This window comes from Acinonyx jubatus, chromosome B2 (assembly GCF_027475565.1).
Source record: "Acinonyx jubatus isolate Ajub_Pintada_27869175 chromosome B2, VMU_Ajub_asm_v1.0, whole genome shotgun sequence".
NCBI classification, from domain to species: Eukaryota; Metazoa; Chordata; class Mammalia; order Carnivora; family Felidae; genus Acinonyx; species Acinonyx jubatus.
The window spans coordinates 31,874,667-31,892,458 of NC_069385.1; the positions used below are offsets into that span (position 1 = coordinate 31,874,667).

Consider the following 17,792-nt stretch of genomic DNA (forward strand, 5'->3'; position numbering starts at 1 on the left):
TGTAGAAGGAGGGGAGAGAGGAATTTAAGGGTGATTCAAGGTTTTGGCTTGAGGATGTATGTGGGTGGATGAGAGTGCCTCTTAGTGAGATGGGGAAGAATAGGAGCAAATCAAATCCTGAAGGGGAAAAATAACCCAGGGTGGGATGCCCTGTAACAACACCACCAGAGCGGAAAAAAAAAAAAAAAAAAGAAAAGAAAATTAAAAGGATGATGGAGATGGGGATGATGGAGAGCAACCACGTGTTGGAAAATTGGCTTTAACTGCGGAAATCTTCATTGCCCTTCTCCCCCGAAGTCCCTCCGTTGTGGGCACTCCGGAGGGTGGTCCAGTGCATGTGAGAAGCAGTGGCTGGTCACCCAGCCCCCTGTGCCCCACTTCCCGGAGTGGAACCGGGATGGAGTGTGCCCCTGACCCGCTGCACCCCAGCGTCCGCCCAGGGGCCCAGTTTGCCGCTGAACACCTGCAGTTCCCGCCGCTGCCGCACGGGGCCGCTATTAAATCACTGTGGCGATGGATCCTGCAGCTCCCAGCTGGGGCGCTGCGACCGGGCTCGCGGGGCTCGCATGCCACATGGCTCCGGACCACCAGCGCTGTTGACCGTCACCGCAAAGATTCCAGGCTTTCTGGCGAGAGGTTTCTGCCCCCCTTCCCAAACACGATGCTTCCAATACCTGCCGCCGTCTACCTGTGTATTTACAGACACTGTGCAAAACCACCTTTGCTACTTCCTCATTTTATGATTTTGCAGATGCTAAAATAGATGACAAAAATTCAAAACTATGAGAAAAGAGAGAGGAACTTTGATGAAAAGGTGGGTCAAAACTCAGGGAAATCACTGTAAGTGTGTTTATATTTTTATAGATCTGTATGCCTCTAAATGTAACAAAGATACCCAGCTTAAAAGAAACCTTTTTTTTTTTTAAAATGAGACTGAATGTAGAATAATAAATAAAAGGTATCATATATACATATAGACATGCAAATTAATCCAAATGGAAAATAAAATAAGGGCAAATAAAAATTCACAAATCGTTTTTCTGAAACTTTTTTTTTTCACCTTGATAATTGCTGGTTCACATGCGGTTGAAATAATACACAGAAGTAATATGGAGACCATGTTTACTCCATACCCAGGCTCCCCCAGTGGTGACATCTTGCAACAGGACGGTACAATATTAAAACCAAGGTGCAGTCAAGATACAGAGCAGTCCCATCCTTCATGTTGTCCTTTTATAGGCATATCCGCTTCCTTCTCACCCTCACCCCCTCCTTAATCCTAGGCAAGCACTGCTCTGTTCCCCAGTTCTATAATTTCATCATTTCAAGAATGTGTTCAAATGGAATCCTATAGTATGCTACCTTTTGGGATTGTTTTTTCTCATTCAGCCAAATGCTCTTTAGATCGTGTACATATTGGTAGTTAATTTCTGTATATTGATGAGTAGCATTCCATGCTATGGATATGCAGTATGCTTACTCATCCACTTAAGAACATCTGGATTGTTTCCATTTTATGATTATAAACACAAATAAACTATGCTATGAACATTCACTTGCAGGGTTCTTTTTTGTGAACACAAATCTTTACTTCTCTGGGATAAATGCCCAGGAATACAACTGCTAGGTTGTATGATACTTCATGTTTGCCCCAAATAACCCACTTATTTACATAGGAAATTTGATTTAGACAATACATGTTAAATATCATACCTTAACGTAATATTCTATTTACTTGTTTATTAATTTATCGAGATCCAATATGTTAAATATACCCTCTTAAATCTAGGTGGCAAAAGAAGTGAGTAATAATACTACACAGCCAACTAATTTTCATTAAATACAGTTAATAAATGAGAAATAAAGAAGCAGATATCTCTATTTACATACAATCGTATCAAAAGGGAATGATCCAAAAATGACTACTAGGACAGTTACCTTTCCTTTGGTATCACTCTCATATGTCCTCAGTTTATGAGATACATGCACAGAAGAGTAAGTCTCAGAAACAACATAGTTAGACTGAAAAAATACCTTTCTAAGGTATGAAAAGAAACTGGTCTGCTTATTTAGTCTTCATTAGGAAAACTTGCAACTTTGAAATATTTGCCCTAGTTTCCTTCAGAAAATTCACAGCTGCGCTTCTAATCCCAGCCTATTTATAGTTTGAGTTATAGGGAATGATCTAGGAAAGCATGATAATAACTTTTGATTTATGGTTTAGTGTGATTTCGTCATCAGTAGTAAAACAAAGTGTATTTCTTGTTGACAATGGTTCAACAATAGTGTGACAAATACAAATACAAAAAACAATCGGTTTTAAGTTTTTGTCATTCAAGATAAATTTGAATACCAAATTAGCTGTCACATTATTATATATTTTAAAAGTGATGGATACAAGATCAGTTGTTGGATGAATTCAGATAGAGCTTTTTGCTTTTAAGAGAAAACCAGTGTAGATAAAGACTTCATTTAAACGTAATACTAATACCTTTTCTTTTCTTTTTTTAATATGAAATTTATTATCAAATTGATTTCCATACAACACCCAGTGCTCATCCCAAAAGGTGCCTTCCTCAGTACCCATCACCCACCCTCCCCTCCATCCCACCCCCATCAACCCTCAGTTTGTTCTCAGTTTTTAAGAGTCTCTTATGGTTTGCCTCCCTCCCTCTCTAACTTTTCTTTCCCTTCCCCTCCCCCATGAAATATGGCCTTTTGTAGCAACGTGGATGGAACTGGAAAGAGTGTTATGCTAAGTGAAATAAGTCATACGGAGAAAGACAGATACCGTATGTTTTCACTCTTATGTGGATCCTGAGAAACTTAATACCTTTTCTTTGTACACTTGGAGAACTTTGGGCTATACTCATTTCCTCTATTGTTTTCTGTTCTATCACTGTTACTGGTTGGCTTTTGCCTCTTCTATTTGTGTGGTAAAAATCAGAGTCACTTGGTTGTCGATGAGTCCATTCCTAAGAGATCCGTTCCCCGGATCCAGAACATGGTGGGGAGGGAACAAGGATGTCTGTGAAGAAGCAACCCGGTCATGTCATGGTAAGGTGGCTGCCACATTGGATTACATGCATGCCGCTGCACATTTTTTAAAAGAAAACATGTTCTTGAGGTAAAGCAGCATTATTAATTGGAAAAAAAAAAAACCTGCCTAAAACAGTAAGATCTGCTTACAACGTCTTCATTCCTGTAGCTAGTGAATTTATCTTCACACGGCTTTCAAGACCACGTTAAGTGGGTTCAGAAGAGCGAGAACTCCCAAGCAGATATTGCACATTAATTGATCACCCATGTACACGAATTCCGTGTAGCAGGGCTATGACATAAGATTGGGATTCTGGGTGTTCAAAGCAGACAAACACAAACCTGCAGCTTTTTTTTCTCTGTCTTGGCACATGGTCACTTTAGTTACTGGTGTGGCCCATAAGGAACTGAAGAAACATCTCCTAAAGCATTTCTAAATTGGGGTCTCTAAATTCTCCACGCTGTCCTGTCTCCTTTTCCAGAGCAGGGAACATGAGGATAGAGGAGGCACAGTGACCCTGCCCTGCCTCCCTGATTTGCCTGTCATCCCAGAGGGGGCCAGGCAGTGGATAGTTTTTTTTTAAGAAACTGCCAACCTGTTTTCTAGAGTGGCGGGGCCATTTTCCATTCCCCACAGCGACGCCTGAGTAATCCAGTTTGTTGGTAAGCTGTTTTTCTCTCTGTGTGGGAGGTTTAAACAAAAGAATGAGGCAAGAAATAAGGATAGAGGGCTATTGATCAGAGGGAGACTCTCTGGTCGTGTTAGAAGGAAAGCCATCCAGATTATCTAGTAGGAATAGACTTGAATAAGTTCAGGAGAAACCATTCTGGTCAGGCTGACGCAGAAGAGACGGAACAAAGAAGGACTTTGTGGAAAGAGACGGAACAATGAGAAGATAGAGAATGTGGATTAGTTCATGTTCTTTTAACCAGTTATTAGTCAGGGATGGGTGGCCCACTGATCAGCAAGAGTTAAAGATGTGGGTCAAAGATGCGCTGGGCCTTGCCCTCAGAATGAAGCCTCTGTCTTGTAGACCTGAGGCAGTAATAATAACAGCAAAAATCACTTCGTCCATCACTATTTTGCAGATGCAGAAAACTGTGGCACATAACTTGCTCACGGTTGCACAGCTAGAAAGTGACTCAAGCCTCTGGCTTCCTTAACCGTTACTCAATACCATCACGACTCATAACTGTGGTGAGGAAAATTCACGTCACCTAAGTTAGCAGTAATTAGATGCAGGACCATACAGAATGTAGTCATCTCCACCCCGAGGAAAGTTCTAGAGTAGATCTGTGTTATAATAGATAATAGAATAATGTGCTAAAAAAAGAAAGAATATGACATGAACTTAAGAGTCAGCTTAGGCCCAGAGGTAGAAATTCCCAGCTTCTGTTGCCCTGTTACTTCTCCTGGCCATTTGGCCTTCGTTCAGTAGAAATCATGCAGTCCCATCGTGCCAGTGTAAACCTGGCCTCCGATGGCTTGAAAGAAAACCCCAGAATCAGAGTTGTCAGGCTAGATAAAACAAATACTCCCTTTCCTGGTCCCTGAGTAGGAGGGCAGAATCCTCTGGAAAGTAAAACAAAACTGAAAGGGGTGATTGGAGGAGCCACCGGCTTTGGAAAAAAAGAAGCAGATGGGATCCAGGGGAACAGAGGGCTTCACTTCGACAGAACCTGTAACTAGTTATCTTGGGCCTCCGACATGCTTTTCTATGTCTTTGCTCACTGAAAAAGAACAAGGCGAATTATGATAGATTAGTGTGGTGCTTTCATATGACTCAACAAAACGATAAATGTACCGCAGCTTGATGGACACTTTTCTCTTTTCATCTATCTTTTTCCTCTGTAAGTTTCTGAGATTTCACTTTTGTTTTTGTATCATATCCTTTCCTTCTTTAAAAAAAATTTTTTTTAACATTTTATTTTATTTTTTGAGAGACAGAGAGAGAGAGCTTGAGCAGGGGAGGGGCAGAAAGAGGTGGGGGACGCAGAATCCAAAGCAGGCCCCAGGCTCTGAGCTGTCAGCACAGAGCCCGATGCAGGGGCTCAAGCCCATGAACACGAGATCGAGATCGCGACCAGAGCCAAAGTTGGGCGCTCAACCAACTGAGCCACCCAGGCGCCCCAAATATCATATCCTTTTAAATGCATGCTTCTTCACCTGCCTCATCAATTAAACAAATGACTTCGATCCATTTCCTTTGGATTTGTTTTAGTTGCAGCGGTCACCCTGACCTTGAATCCAGCTGTGTTGGTCAGTTCAGGCTGCTGTAACAGAATACGGTAGACTGGATGGCTTATAAGCAACAGAAATTTATTTCTCACAGTTCCGGAGGCCGGGCAGTCCAAGAACAAGGCCCCCGCAGATTTCAGGTCTGGTGAGAACCGGCTTCCTGGCTGCAAACTGCCAACTTCTCACCGTGTCCTCACAGGGCAGAAGGGGCAAGGGAGCTCTCTGGGGTCTCTTTTATAACCGCAGACCTCCCATTGGTGAGGACTTCACCCTCATGATGCAATCACCTCCCAAAGGTTCCACCCCCTACCACCATCGCACTGGGGATCAAGATTCCACATATGAATGTGGGAAGCAGGGGGGAGTGGGGGGGGCACACAGACATTCAGTCTATAGCACCAACCGAAAGAGTTTTTACAGGTCTCTGCTGGTGAATGCGATGAACTTTTGGCAGAGTTGGATCAGAGCAAAAGTTGGCAATCTGCAAGTGACATCAATAAGAGAGCTCGGTACTGTTTTTCTTCTGAGGAAGTCGCGGCCCTCCGAATGGGAGCATGCTACCTGTTCTCTGCGGCTCAGCACACCTCCATCCTAGACTTCCGAGAACAGAAAGGAGCCGGGCAGGCTGCTGTTGTAGGCCAAAACCAGTTGGCTAGTGGCACCTTCCTGTGGTTTAGCTCTGTCCAACCAGTCGGGCCTGTGGGGAGCACGAGGCTATCGTGCGTCATTATGATCTCAGATCCTGTCTTGGCTTCAGTTGCATTGCGGGTCTCAAGAGAACGCCCACACCAGGCCAGGCCAGGCCAGAGGAGCACCGGTTGAAGTTCAGACCGGCTCTGGTCAAGTTCAGGCTGGTTCTGCTCAAAAAAAGACCTTCCCTTCCACGGAGGCTGATTAAAACTGTCTTGCAGAGGACGCGGGCCAAGAATTCAGGGGGTGGGGTGGGGGTGGGGGCAGGACAGAAACGTTCTTTAACTCCATGTTCCTTTTTTGGGGTACGGGATCTTTGTTGTCTTCTTTTTTTGGCATGTGCTATCCAGAGAAAATCGTTTTACAAGAAGGGCCCGAGTTTTCTGTTTTCCTTGCTTCCTATTTTGATGTGTCATCCTGGCTGCCTAGGAGGAAATGCTGTCAAAAATTGTACATGCTGTTTCCAACCCTGTATTTCTTAACTCGCTTATTATCATCTCATATCTGGGAGAGAGGCCAGACCAGTCCTGTAGCCCGTGTCAGAGCCCGGAGCTGCTCCCTCCTTCCTGTCTTGGTGCCTTTGCTGTGCCTCTGACGACCGCCCCCCCGCCCCCCTCCCCCGTCCCCTTCCCCCGCCCCCTCCCCAGTCCCCCCCGCCTCCCCCCCCCCCCCCCCCCCCCGTTGTGCATCTGCTGTTCCTGCCTTGGCTTGATATCCTGTCCACAACCTGTTCCCAGCTGTTTCCCAGCACAGCACCCTGAACGGCATAGATGCGTTTAACTGAACAGCAGTAGCTCTGTGAACTTAACAAAGAACATTGAGCAGTCAGGATCGTTGCATTGCTACATTGGCGCTCCTTTTTGTTAATGCTTGTGATCCCATCGTAATCTTATGGAGGACTTTCCTGTGTCTTTGGCTCTCCGAATAACCTTGTGAAGGCGATAGAGCAGGTATGATGACCTGAACTCTTAGGTGAGAGACAGAGGTTCAAAGAAGGGGAGTGCAAAGCAGAAACTACGCTTCTATTCTTTTCCCTTATTACAGATGCGAAACCTAGCCCCAACTGAGCACCGTTCTTAGAGACAACCAGATTCACAATTATTTTTTGTATGTTTTTTCAGAGTGACTCCTTGACCAAATAACTTTGAATCGATTGTAACTTTTCACCCTTGCAACTAAGTCCGTTAATCACAAAATGGTAAATCAGAAGGTAGGCACTCTTAGCGGCAAATTATGATTCATCCGTGCTCCTGTGACGGGTAATGTTATTTTATAACTGAGCTAAACTAAAGAAGTTAAGCTTTATTTAGTCAATCACTTTAATGAACATGAAAATGGGAACTCTGGAAGTTCTATGTCTTGAATTGAATCTTTTACTTCTGAAGATTTCAGGCAATAGCAACTGTCTCGACAGCAAATGTTTGTAAGGATGATTCACTTTTCCTTTCTATCTCAAGGATCTTTCTGTGTTTTAATTGCTGTTTTCCATGCCTTTACTTTTGTTACACCTCAATTGTAATGAGACAATTTTGAAAGGCTGCAGAGAAAAGAGGCAACTCGGTCATCCTCTCGACTTCACCAGGAAACTGGGGGATGCTAAGACGTGAAGGACGGATATGGCTGTTTCTGCTCCTAGCCTCAAAAAGAAAAGGTTGTAGCTCATCTTTGCCAGCTTACCTGACTACTTCTAAGCAAAGGAGATAATGAAATATTATTAGTTAGTGAGTTCAGTCACATGAAGGTAGGTCATGATCCCTATAGTTCTGGGAGAGATGGAAAAGCTTAAGGGTCTTCACTAGGCATTGACCACATCAAGTGCCCATCTAGCACTTAGCAGATTCATGTGAGGTTTCCTTAAGGCGATCACTGTGAATTGAGTTCTTTAAACGGCTCCGGGGCTCAGACCCTGGGATGCAGACATTAAATCAGAGCACAGTCCCACGCATGATCTCTTGGATATAAGGAGAAGATTCTGAAATCAGGAATGAGAAGCTGCACACCCGTCTCTAAGTTACTCTGCTTCTCTGTGCCTCAGATTCCTGTCCTATAAAGTGTGGGCATTTGGTTTATATGCTCTCTAAACTCTAAAGGCACTCAAAATCTACTGTATAGAGATGAGTATATACCAATTACCTATATTAATATAATAACTATGGACAAACTATACAGTACAATCAAATACTAGTAATCTATTGTACAATCTGCTAAAAATTCACAAACATATCTCTCCCCTCACATTGTCCACTAAAGGGCTTGACCATTTTTATCAAAATTATTTGTATTGTTCTATTTAAGAAGTTATTTCTTAAATAGAAAATTCTATTCAAAGCAGAAAATATGAGCAGACTTGTTTATAGCCCTTAGGCCTTTCCTTTACCAAGAATTTTATCTCCATATGAGGGAAAGCACAGAATAATTTATTTGTTGCTACTCTACAATAATATTTGAATGGCTTTTACTAAGAAGGCCAGATTTTTTAAAACAACAACAACAACAACAACAACAACAACAATAACAAAAAACCCTAAAACAACTAGAAAAACCTCTTGCATGGTAGAATTGGGAGCAGGAGAGTGAGAATATGGATGTCCTAGGGAAAGCATATTCTTAAAACTCTATTATGTGATTAATTTGTCTTTGAGAAAACGAAAGTTATGTCTTCTCTGAGTTATAACAGAGATTATCTTTATGATGACTGGTCTGAGATACTTCTTCCCTTGTATGTACTTTGGAAGGAGGGAAGGAAGGGAGGGAGGAAAAGAGGAAAGGAGAGAGGAAGGAGGTGAAGGAAGGAAGTGGAGGGGGGAGGAGGAAGGGAGGGAAGAAGGGAAGGAGAGAGGGAGGAAGGAAGGAAATAGGAAGGGGGGACAGAAGGGAGGGAGGGCAGAATGGAAAGAGAGAGGGAGGGAAGGAAGAAGTAAGTTTAGTTCTCCTAGGGCTGGGTCCGGCTAAGCAGTGACCTTGATTTCTCCTCTGGCCTAACACCAGAGAACCTCACCTACACAATTCATGCTTTGGGCACTGAGGATTTGGCAGTGAATAAAATAGACACAAAATCATGCTTTTATGGAGCACACATTCTTAGTCTTTAATAAGTAAGCCAGAGTGTCAATTTGGGTGAATTTTCTTCCCGATGTTGTACCGTAGTGCATTTTCCTAGTAGCAAATATTTTAAAATTGTTCTCCTCTTCTAAAAATATACATGATGTAAATCATTTAATAGAGCAGAAAAAAAAAAGGTTTTGTAATTTAATAAATGAAATGTTTATTGTATTATGATTTTTCACGAGAGTTACTTTATTTTCTTTCTATCAATAAAAGGGTACAGTGGGCTTACATTTGAATTTTGTGGTTTTTTAAATTCGATATCAAATCTTATCAATAGTACATATTGTGTAATCCTTGTAATAGTTTCTGATTGTATTCATTGAACTGAAATGTTTTTTTTTTCCACAAAAGTAGTTAGGTATAATATTCCTAAGATTATAAAAGAAAAGTCTGTTAGCTGGAAGTTAGTTTTATGTGATATAAATGCTTCCCTCTCTAGAAGTACTGAATGAATGTTGCTTTCACTTTCAGAGCTCACTAGATGTTGGCTATGATCACTTCTTCTCTTCAAATCTCCATGGCAATTTTTGCCCTAATCATCCTGCACATTAGTGCCTTGGATGCTTTTACAGTCGCGGTATATGAACATGCTGTTATATTGCCAAATAAGACAGAAACGCTTGTTTCCCAGGACAATGCCCTGTTCCTTATGAACGAGAATATAGGTTTCTAGACAGAGCAGTTAAGCACTCAGCTAAGCAGGTAGGGAGAGCGAGTAGGAGAATGGAGTGGTGAACTATGTGACATATGAAGAAATAATTTTGATTTCGCTTATTTTAAGCAGAATGCTCAAATGACTGTGACTCCAGAAGATGCGCTTTATGGATGGAAATTTTCCAGGGAAACCATTTCTCTTTATCTGAAGGATATCCCGGTGCCTCAGGTGAATTGGATTACATGTCAAAACACCCAGAGGTATATATTTCTTAAACTTAAAAAAAAAAAGTTTATTTATTTATTTTGAGAGAGAGAGAGAGAGAGAGAGAGCATGAGCACGTGTGCATGGGAACAGCGGAGGGGCAGAGAGAGAGGGAGAGGGAATCCCAAGCAGGCTCCATGCAGTCAGCACAAAGCCCACCGCAGCACTTAATCCCACCCACTGTGAGATCATGACCTGAGCCAAGATCGAGAGTTGGACGCTTAACCAACTGAGCCACCGAGGTGCCCAGGAAGATATTTTAAATATCCTCATTGTGCAAAAATGCTGCAATTCTCTAAAATGCACATGTTCACCACAGCGACATGATAAATCCTGAATTATCACAGATGTGGCATACAATATTGTTATTTTCATCTTGGCATTTGCTTAAAAAATGTGTGCTTAGATACCACTTAATAATCATTTATAAATGGATAGCTTTATTAAATTTGGAGAAAATATGTAAACAAGATATTTATTGCTAGGATTAGAAGCTAAGGGGAAGAGAATCTCATGGAGTCAAGTAATAAATTAATTTCTGAAGTAGACAGTGGGTTGTATTTGGGAAGTAGCCCAAGGTCTCCATTGAAAGTACCATACATCGGGGGCATCTGGGTGGCTCAGTTGGTTAAGTGTCCCACTTCGGCTCAGGTCATGATCTCATGGTTTGAGCTCGGGGCTGAGAGTTCAGGTCCTGGAGGCTACTTCAGTTTCTGTGTCTCCCTCTCTCTGCCTCTCTCTCTCTCTCTCTCTCAAAAAATGAATAAACATTAAAAAAGAAATTACGAAACTTCAATCTTATGGAGTCTTTCTGTTCCAGAATCTACTTCTCAGGCAGAAAGAGCTTACTATGTACATTCTCGTGAATCATAAGACCTTATGCTTTGAAACTTAGTGTTTTCCTAGGCTCATAAGGCTAATTTTCTTGAGGAAAAATAATCTAGAGACTTTCTAATATAAAATATTTAATATATATAAGTGCATATTTAATGTATAAATCTTACTGTCTAATAAGGCTTGAAAATTAAATTACTGAGGTACAGATCACACGTTTCTATTTTGGCACTCTCTCTCTCCTGTCAAATCCTCTCTCTTACTCTCTCATACTTTCTCTCCCTCTTTTACCTCAGATTAAGTTTATTAAACATTTATCCGCCATTTTTTGGGTTTTACTAGAGGATTATGAATACCATACTTTTTTTTAGGATGCCTGGCTCTTCTGACATTTATATAAGGGTTACCAGAAAACAGCTTTTCTTAGCTCTAAAGAGACACAAAGAAGAAAATATTGGGTGACATGATAAAAGACAGTTAATCTCTCCATCCTTCTTGTCCTGAGTTGATGCTGTCTATGGTGTTTGTAAATTTTCTTTTGTTCCAGAAAAGAGGTCAATAGCTAGACAGTCTTTCTGCATAGAAGTTTTGAAAATTGGGACAACTCATTTGTTTTTCAACTCACAGTAGGGTTAAGTTCTGGGTTTCCTGTTAATAACAACATACGTTGGGGGTGCCTGGGTGGCTCAGTTGGTTAAAGCATCCCACTTCGGCTCAGGTCATGATTTCATGGTTCCTGGGTTCAAGCCCCATATGGGGCTCTGTGCTTGTGGTAGGGTCCCCTCCCTAAGGAAAGAAAAAATAAAAACCTCAAGGCAACCTGGCTATCCTCATACATAACATTCCTCACAACCTTGTAACAAGACCTGATCAAACTGCATGTTTGTGTGTTACCATGTATGGGAGACAGAGTAGCAAAAAATATATAGAAAACTATGCCATGTGTCATTCAGGGCTCAGTTCCTCAGTGGGAACCCCACTGAGTCATGCGGGGGGGGGGGGGGGGAGGGGGGGTTGGGGAATAAAGTTGCTTCCTGGAAAGAAAAGCCTCCATGTCGCATGTCACGACTCCCTGGGAGTATCCTGCTACATGCTGACAGCTCAGAGCTTTGATCCTGCTTCAGATTCTTTGTCTCCCTCTCTCTCTGCCCCTCCCCCACTCGTGCTTTGTCTCTCTCTGTCTCTCAAGAATAAATAAATGTTAAAAAAAAACTGAAAACAACAACAACAACTACATGTATTGGGGGCATCTGGATGGCTCAGTCGGTTAAGCGTCTGACTTCAGCTCTGGTCACAAACTCGTGGTGCATGAGTTCGAGCCCCGCATAGGGCTCTGCACTGACAGCTCAGAGCCTGGAGCCTGCTTCAGATTCTCTCTGCCCCTCCCCTGCTTGTGCTCTGTCTCTCTCCCTCTCAAAAATAAATAAACATAAAAAAATTAAAAACAACAACACACGTTGTAAAGTTATGAACTAGTCAAAGATCACAATAGCTATGGAAACTAGTGAAGTTTGGGGGAAAGGATGTTACGTATGGTTAGTAAAGAGCTCTGTCACAGCCCTACAGTAGAAGGAATGAATTTTGACAGAAAATGGGTTTGCATCGTCATCCAGGATAGTCACATTGAATTCACTTAATTTTCACTCATTCAGCCATTATTTATCGAGCATCTATGATGTGCCAGATATTATTCTAGAAATAGGAGATACAGCGCTTAGTAAATGAAGGTTATGCCCTCCCCCACCATGACTTATGAATATTTAGTGAGAGAAGGTAGAGGTAAACAGACTCATTATTATTTAGAATGTTGTGTGGTGATCAGAATAGATATATTTTAGATGTCAAGGGGACAGGATTTGTTGCCGGATTTGTTGTGGGGGTATGAGAGAAAGACAAGCGTCAGGAGTGACTCCCATTTTCGGCCTGAGCAAACGGAGACACGGAATTGCCATTTACAGATATACAGAGCACTGAAGGAACAGCAAGTCTGGGATGCCAATTAGGAAGCCAATTTTGTGCACCTTACGTGTAAGCTGCCCTTTCAACATCCAGGCGGAGATGTAAGCCTGCCAGTTGCATATACAAGTCTGGCATGGAAGGACAAAGTCAGGACTGAGATAGAAAACCCAAGGTCAGCACACAGATGATTTTTAGCACCATGATGGTTCACCTATGGAGTGAGTTACAGAAGAGAAGAGATCTAAGGCTTGAGATCCAGGAAACTCCGATGTTTAGACTCAGAAGGGGTGAGGAAGAACCAGCAAAGGAGTATGAGAAGAGCAGCCATTGAGCAGGAGAAGGAGAGAGCGGGGTCCAATCAGCAGGGTGAAGTGTTTCTGGGAAGAGGGTGTCATTAACTGTGTCAAGTGTTGCAGACAAGTAGGATGACATCAAGTAAGATGTGGAGGTCATTGTTGGCATCGGTAAGAGTTGTCAGGTGGGATGATAGAAATGGAAGCTCATTTGAATGCCTCAAGAAAGAATGAGAGAGAACAAGCTGGAAACAGCCAGATGGACAACTCTTTCTATGAGCTTTGCTAGAAGAGGGAGCTGAGCAATGGAACAGTATTTAGAGGAACATATGGATTCAGGAGAGGTTTTTAATTTTTTTTTTTTTTTAAGTACTAGAGCACATTTGCATGCCAGTGGAATGATCCAGTAGAGAGGAGACAGCCAATGACCCAGGAGAGTGAATAAGGAATTGCCAGAGCAGTAGCTCCGATGTGAAAAAAAAAATCATGAAGTTTAACTTATGGCTTTTAATGATGATCTTTTTCATGAATAGTTTTTACATTGGCTTGTAAATTGACTCACACTTAGATTCTCACTACTGTTTGTTTCTGGATGAACTGAATAAAATACTCTTTTAGGTTATGTTGTTAACTCTAATCACTATGCAGTGCGTTGAATCTCCAGGACATATTTATCTGCTAGCTGCAACTCTGCACCCTTAAATGATATCCCCAATTCCTCCTTCCCCCAAGCCCCCAGTAATCACCATTCTTATTCTTCTTTTATGAGTTCAGCTTTTCTAGATTCCACATATAAGTGCTATCATACAGTATTTATCTGTCTCTGTCTAACTTATTGAAATGTTTCAATTAAAATTTCATTTAGATTTGGTCACACACCAGTACAAGCAAGACTCATCGACCTGGCCAAGAACAATTCTATGTCTTGGCAAATATTGGGAACAAAAAGTCATGTAGTTCCCATGACTCCACATGTCCTCCTGAGGGGGGACGTGGTGGCACATTACCATAAGTAATAGGGTGGGGATATGTAAAATGGAGCCCTGCTGTGCTGAGTGGTCAATGCTGTGTTTGAGTTTGATCTTGGGGCACCTGGGTGGCTCAGTCGGTTAAGCATCTGACTTCGACTCAGGTCATGATCTCACGGTTCTTGAGTTCGAACCCTGCATCGGGCGTTGTGCTGACAGCTCAGAGCCTGGAGCCTGCTTTGGATTCTATGTCTCCCTCTCTCTCTGCCCCTCCCCTGCTCATCCTCAATCTCCCTCTCAAAAATAAATAAACATTAAAAAAAGTTTGATCTTCATTACCTCTATAATACGACAATGCTAGAGATTTTTTTTTAAGTGAGCAATTAAAGAAAATCGCATTTTAGAAAAAAAGTGCTCTGGAACAAAATGTAGGCAAAGATCTATTAGAAAGGTGTAATATTCCAGGATTGAGATTTTTTGGCATATAAGAAAACAAATCATTTTAATATTGATACAAAAGACAGTAAGTTGACTATAATCTGGATACAACTTAATATCAAAAGGATACAAAGATGTTTCCAAACTGTATGAATCAGTTTCATAGAAGTTAAATTCCTTATTATCTTTCAGATCACAAAAATCATCTTTCTCTTTATTTTCTATACCAGTTCATTTAATTACCCTTTTACAGGTTTAAGGTCAAATCCTAAAATTTCTACTTTAAAGTCTGAGTTTCAAGACTAAAATAACCTTATGCCATAATTTTATACTAAATGGGGGTAGGGAAGTATACTAAATTTTATACTTCAATGGCGATGTGATGTACATATCAGTGTGAACGGCCTTCTTCCTCCCTATATTTTTTCTAAGCATCTTAAATTGTAGCCTCAGAATCTTTTGAGTAGAGAAATTGTCTCCTGGAAGTTCCAGTTAAAATGTAGATATCAGCCAAGAGGAATGATATTGAGCCAATGATTTTCAAATGTTTTGATCATATATCCCTACTGGAAAAATTTTAATGAGTCCTCGGTATGTATATATTTATTTATTTTTGCATTTATAAGTAAAACACAAAACTTCCAAAAACTTTCCTCATAGCTTTGTGGGTTTTGACAATTTCTTTTCATATGCAAGTAAACTTTCATATTCTCCTCAAAAATGTGTCTCATACCAGGAATAGAAATGTCACCTGTTCTTTTTTTTTTTTTTTTTTGAGACTGTTCGCATTATTAGTATCATTTTTTAACGCACTTTCTTTGTAACAATCATTTTAGGCTATTCTTCTATTCTGTAAATGTTGATTTAGTTAAAATGGTAGCCTAGTTGGTTAAGCCATTTAACCAGGCCCATGTAAACTGCAGGATGGCACAGTGCAGTGAACGTGGACGAGCTAGTGAGGAATCTGCAGTCATCCTGTGTAAATTAAGGATCGTTCTCCCCTCTGGGTACCTTGGAGACCATTTGTGACCCATGACCTCTGACACATGGACCTATTAAGAGTACCTTTGTCCATCAATTCTTAAAATGCTAGTAAATTTCACTTTCTTTTTATATTTTTTTATATAGAAAATAAATGTAGGGAGACATTTTAATAGTTTCATTCCTAACCTTTGGCATTCCCTATGTTGCAGACCATTTTATTAAACTATTGACCCTGACTACTGTGTTAAACTAGGTTAGTTTTTAAAGGTTACCTGGAAGGAATCAAAGAGAGTTGAATAAAATGTTTAGTTTCAACAGCAATTTTGAAAGCTGGATAAGAGTCTCTAAAATTACTTTGGATGGAACATATGGTAAAGAGGGAGGTGTTATCCCTCATCTGATTAGCAGATACTTACTGTTCAGGACAATAACATGCACTATTCTTCTTTGAATCCCTGATACCTGGAAACATAAAAGAGGTTCTTCAGGTTTCAAGAAACTCATAATCTTCAGGATTCATAGGAAGGTATTTGGCTCCTAACTGGGAGGAAGGAGTAAGGATAAGGTGGGGGGCATGGAACAGAAACAGAGACAGAAAGAGAGAAACTGCATTTCCTCCTGTTTTCCTTGGAAATTTACTTCCAATCACCAGATTCATACACTTCCTATAGGGTACCTACCATTGACTATAGCCAAAATTATTACTAACTTTGGAGGGTTTCTGTGAATTATGCCTTCAAAAAACAAGGTTTTTCTGACTTTGTCCTTTACCTTTGTAACAGTACCACCTCTATTCTGAGCCTGTTTGGTGCCCCTAAAATGTCAGAGATAGTGACTTTCAACACCATCTTTGAAGAGTGGTATTTTCATATGCTTTAATATAGTTTTCTGTGATTCTGCTGTGACCCTGGTGGAAGATTTTCATGCGGATACCATACTGATTCCCATAGTTTGGATGAATGTCTTGTCCCATTGGACAGCTATTGAATTCCATGTGGCTTAGGCTGTGGGGATGGGAATTCATTTTCTTGTGACCAACACAAGTCATGTCAGCCTACCTTCCAGAAACTACCAAATACAAAGATTTTTATATTTGGTTTAATTATTCATAATGGTAACAAATAATTCCATTATATTCAAAGTTCACTTGAAATGAGACCTTTGTAATTTTCTCCAATAGAGCATAGGGAAAGTGCTTGAGTATTGAGCGTAACTAGAAGCCTGTGTGCTATCTCAATGTAACTAATATGGTGACATGATCACACGCTCAGTTCTGATGGGGAATCTGGCAGCGTTGGTTCATTTTTGTTTTTAGAAGATTTCTATTCACAGTCGGTGGTATCTATGCACCATCCTCTCCCAAAGTTTACCATTATGATATGGAAGCAGAGTCGGGAAAGATCTTCCTTTTGGAAGCCATAGATTTTTTTTTTTAATTTTTTAATGTTTATTCTTGGGAGAGAGAGAGAGCATGCACGCCAGCAGGGGAGGGTCAAAGAGAGAGGGAGACACAGAATCTGAGCAGGCTCCAGGCTCTGAGCTGTCAGCACAGAGCCCGACGTGGGGCTCAAACTCACAAACCGTGAGACCATGACCTGAGCTGAAGTCGGAAGCTTAACTGACTGAGCCACCCAGGCGCCCCTGGACACATTCACTTATTAAAAAAAAAAAAAAAACAAACGCATATTGCAAATTATTTAAGAACGTATTACGACAATGTGACACACAGAGGTGTATAAAGGATTGCATAGCAATCACCTGTGGATCTGCTGTTCAGTTTGTGTCATGAAGAAGGTACCCCTTGTATTCCCTTCCAATCACATTCTGGTCCTTTCTTGGGAAATAACTACCTTAAGATTTTTCTAGATCATTCCCAGGACATCCTGGTTGTTTATTACACACGTACTTATTCCTACTTGGTACTTTTTGTATCTTTTTGAACTTTGTACATATGCAGATTTATTGCATGCAAATGTATTGCGTATTTCTGATTTCTATATAAGAAATTGTGAGTTTAATCCATGTAAATAAGCATCAGTCTAATTTCACCCATTTTCACTGCTGTATGGTGTACAGTTATATGAATGTGTTCGTTATTAAGCTATTGTCTTTCAGCTCCAAACCTACCCTTCAGTATTCTTCGTGATGCTGGGCTAGGACTAGGCAAGTATGTTTCTCCTTGGCCGCCTGGCTCTCTATTAGATTCTGCCCAGAGGGGGCGCTAAAGGAATACGGAAGGTTGGAGGAGGGGCGATGGGACCTCCTTCTGTTTGCTCACCAATCAGTGTTGTCCCATCCACCCGGCAGCAGACCAGTAGTTT

At 41.2% G+C, this 17,792-nt stretch overlaps 1 long non-coding RNA gene and 2 pseudogenes across 1 annotated transcript; 2 read left to right on the plus strand and 1 right to left on the minus strand.

The window, feature by feature from the left end:
• Window positions 1-2,826: 2,826 nt before the first annotated feature.
• Window positions 2,827-3,667, minus strand: LOC113598538 (splicing regulator RBM11-like; annotated as a pseudogene).
• A 2,336-nt stretch (window positions 3,668-6,003) lies between these two features.
• LOC128310980 (uncharacterized) lies at window positions 6,004-7,541 on the plus strand. Its single transcript, XR_008298331.1, has 3 exons — window positions 6,004-6,273; window positions 6,706-6,918; window positions 7,090-7,541. It is a non-coding gene; the product is annotated as an uncharacterized LOC128310980 (long non-coding RNA).
• An 11-nt stretch (window positions 7,542-7,552) lies between these two features.
• LOC113598683 (pantetheine hydrolase VNN2-like) lies at window positions 7,553-14,378 on the plus strand (annotated as a pseudogene).
• Window positions 14,379-17,792: the final 3,414 nt, after the last annotated feature.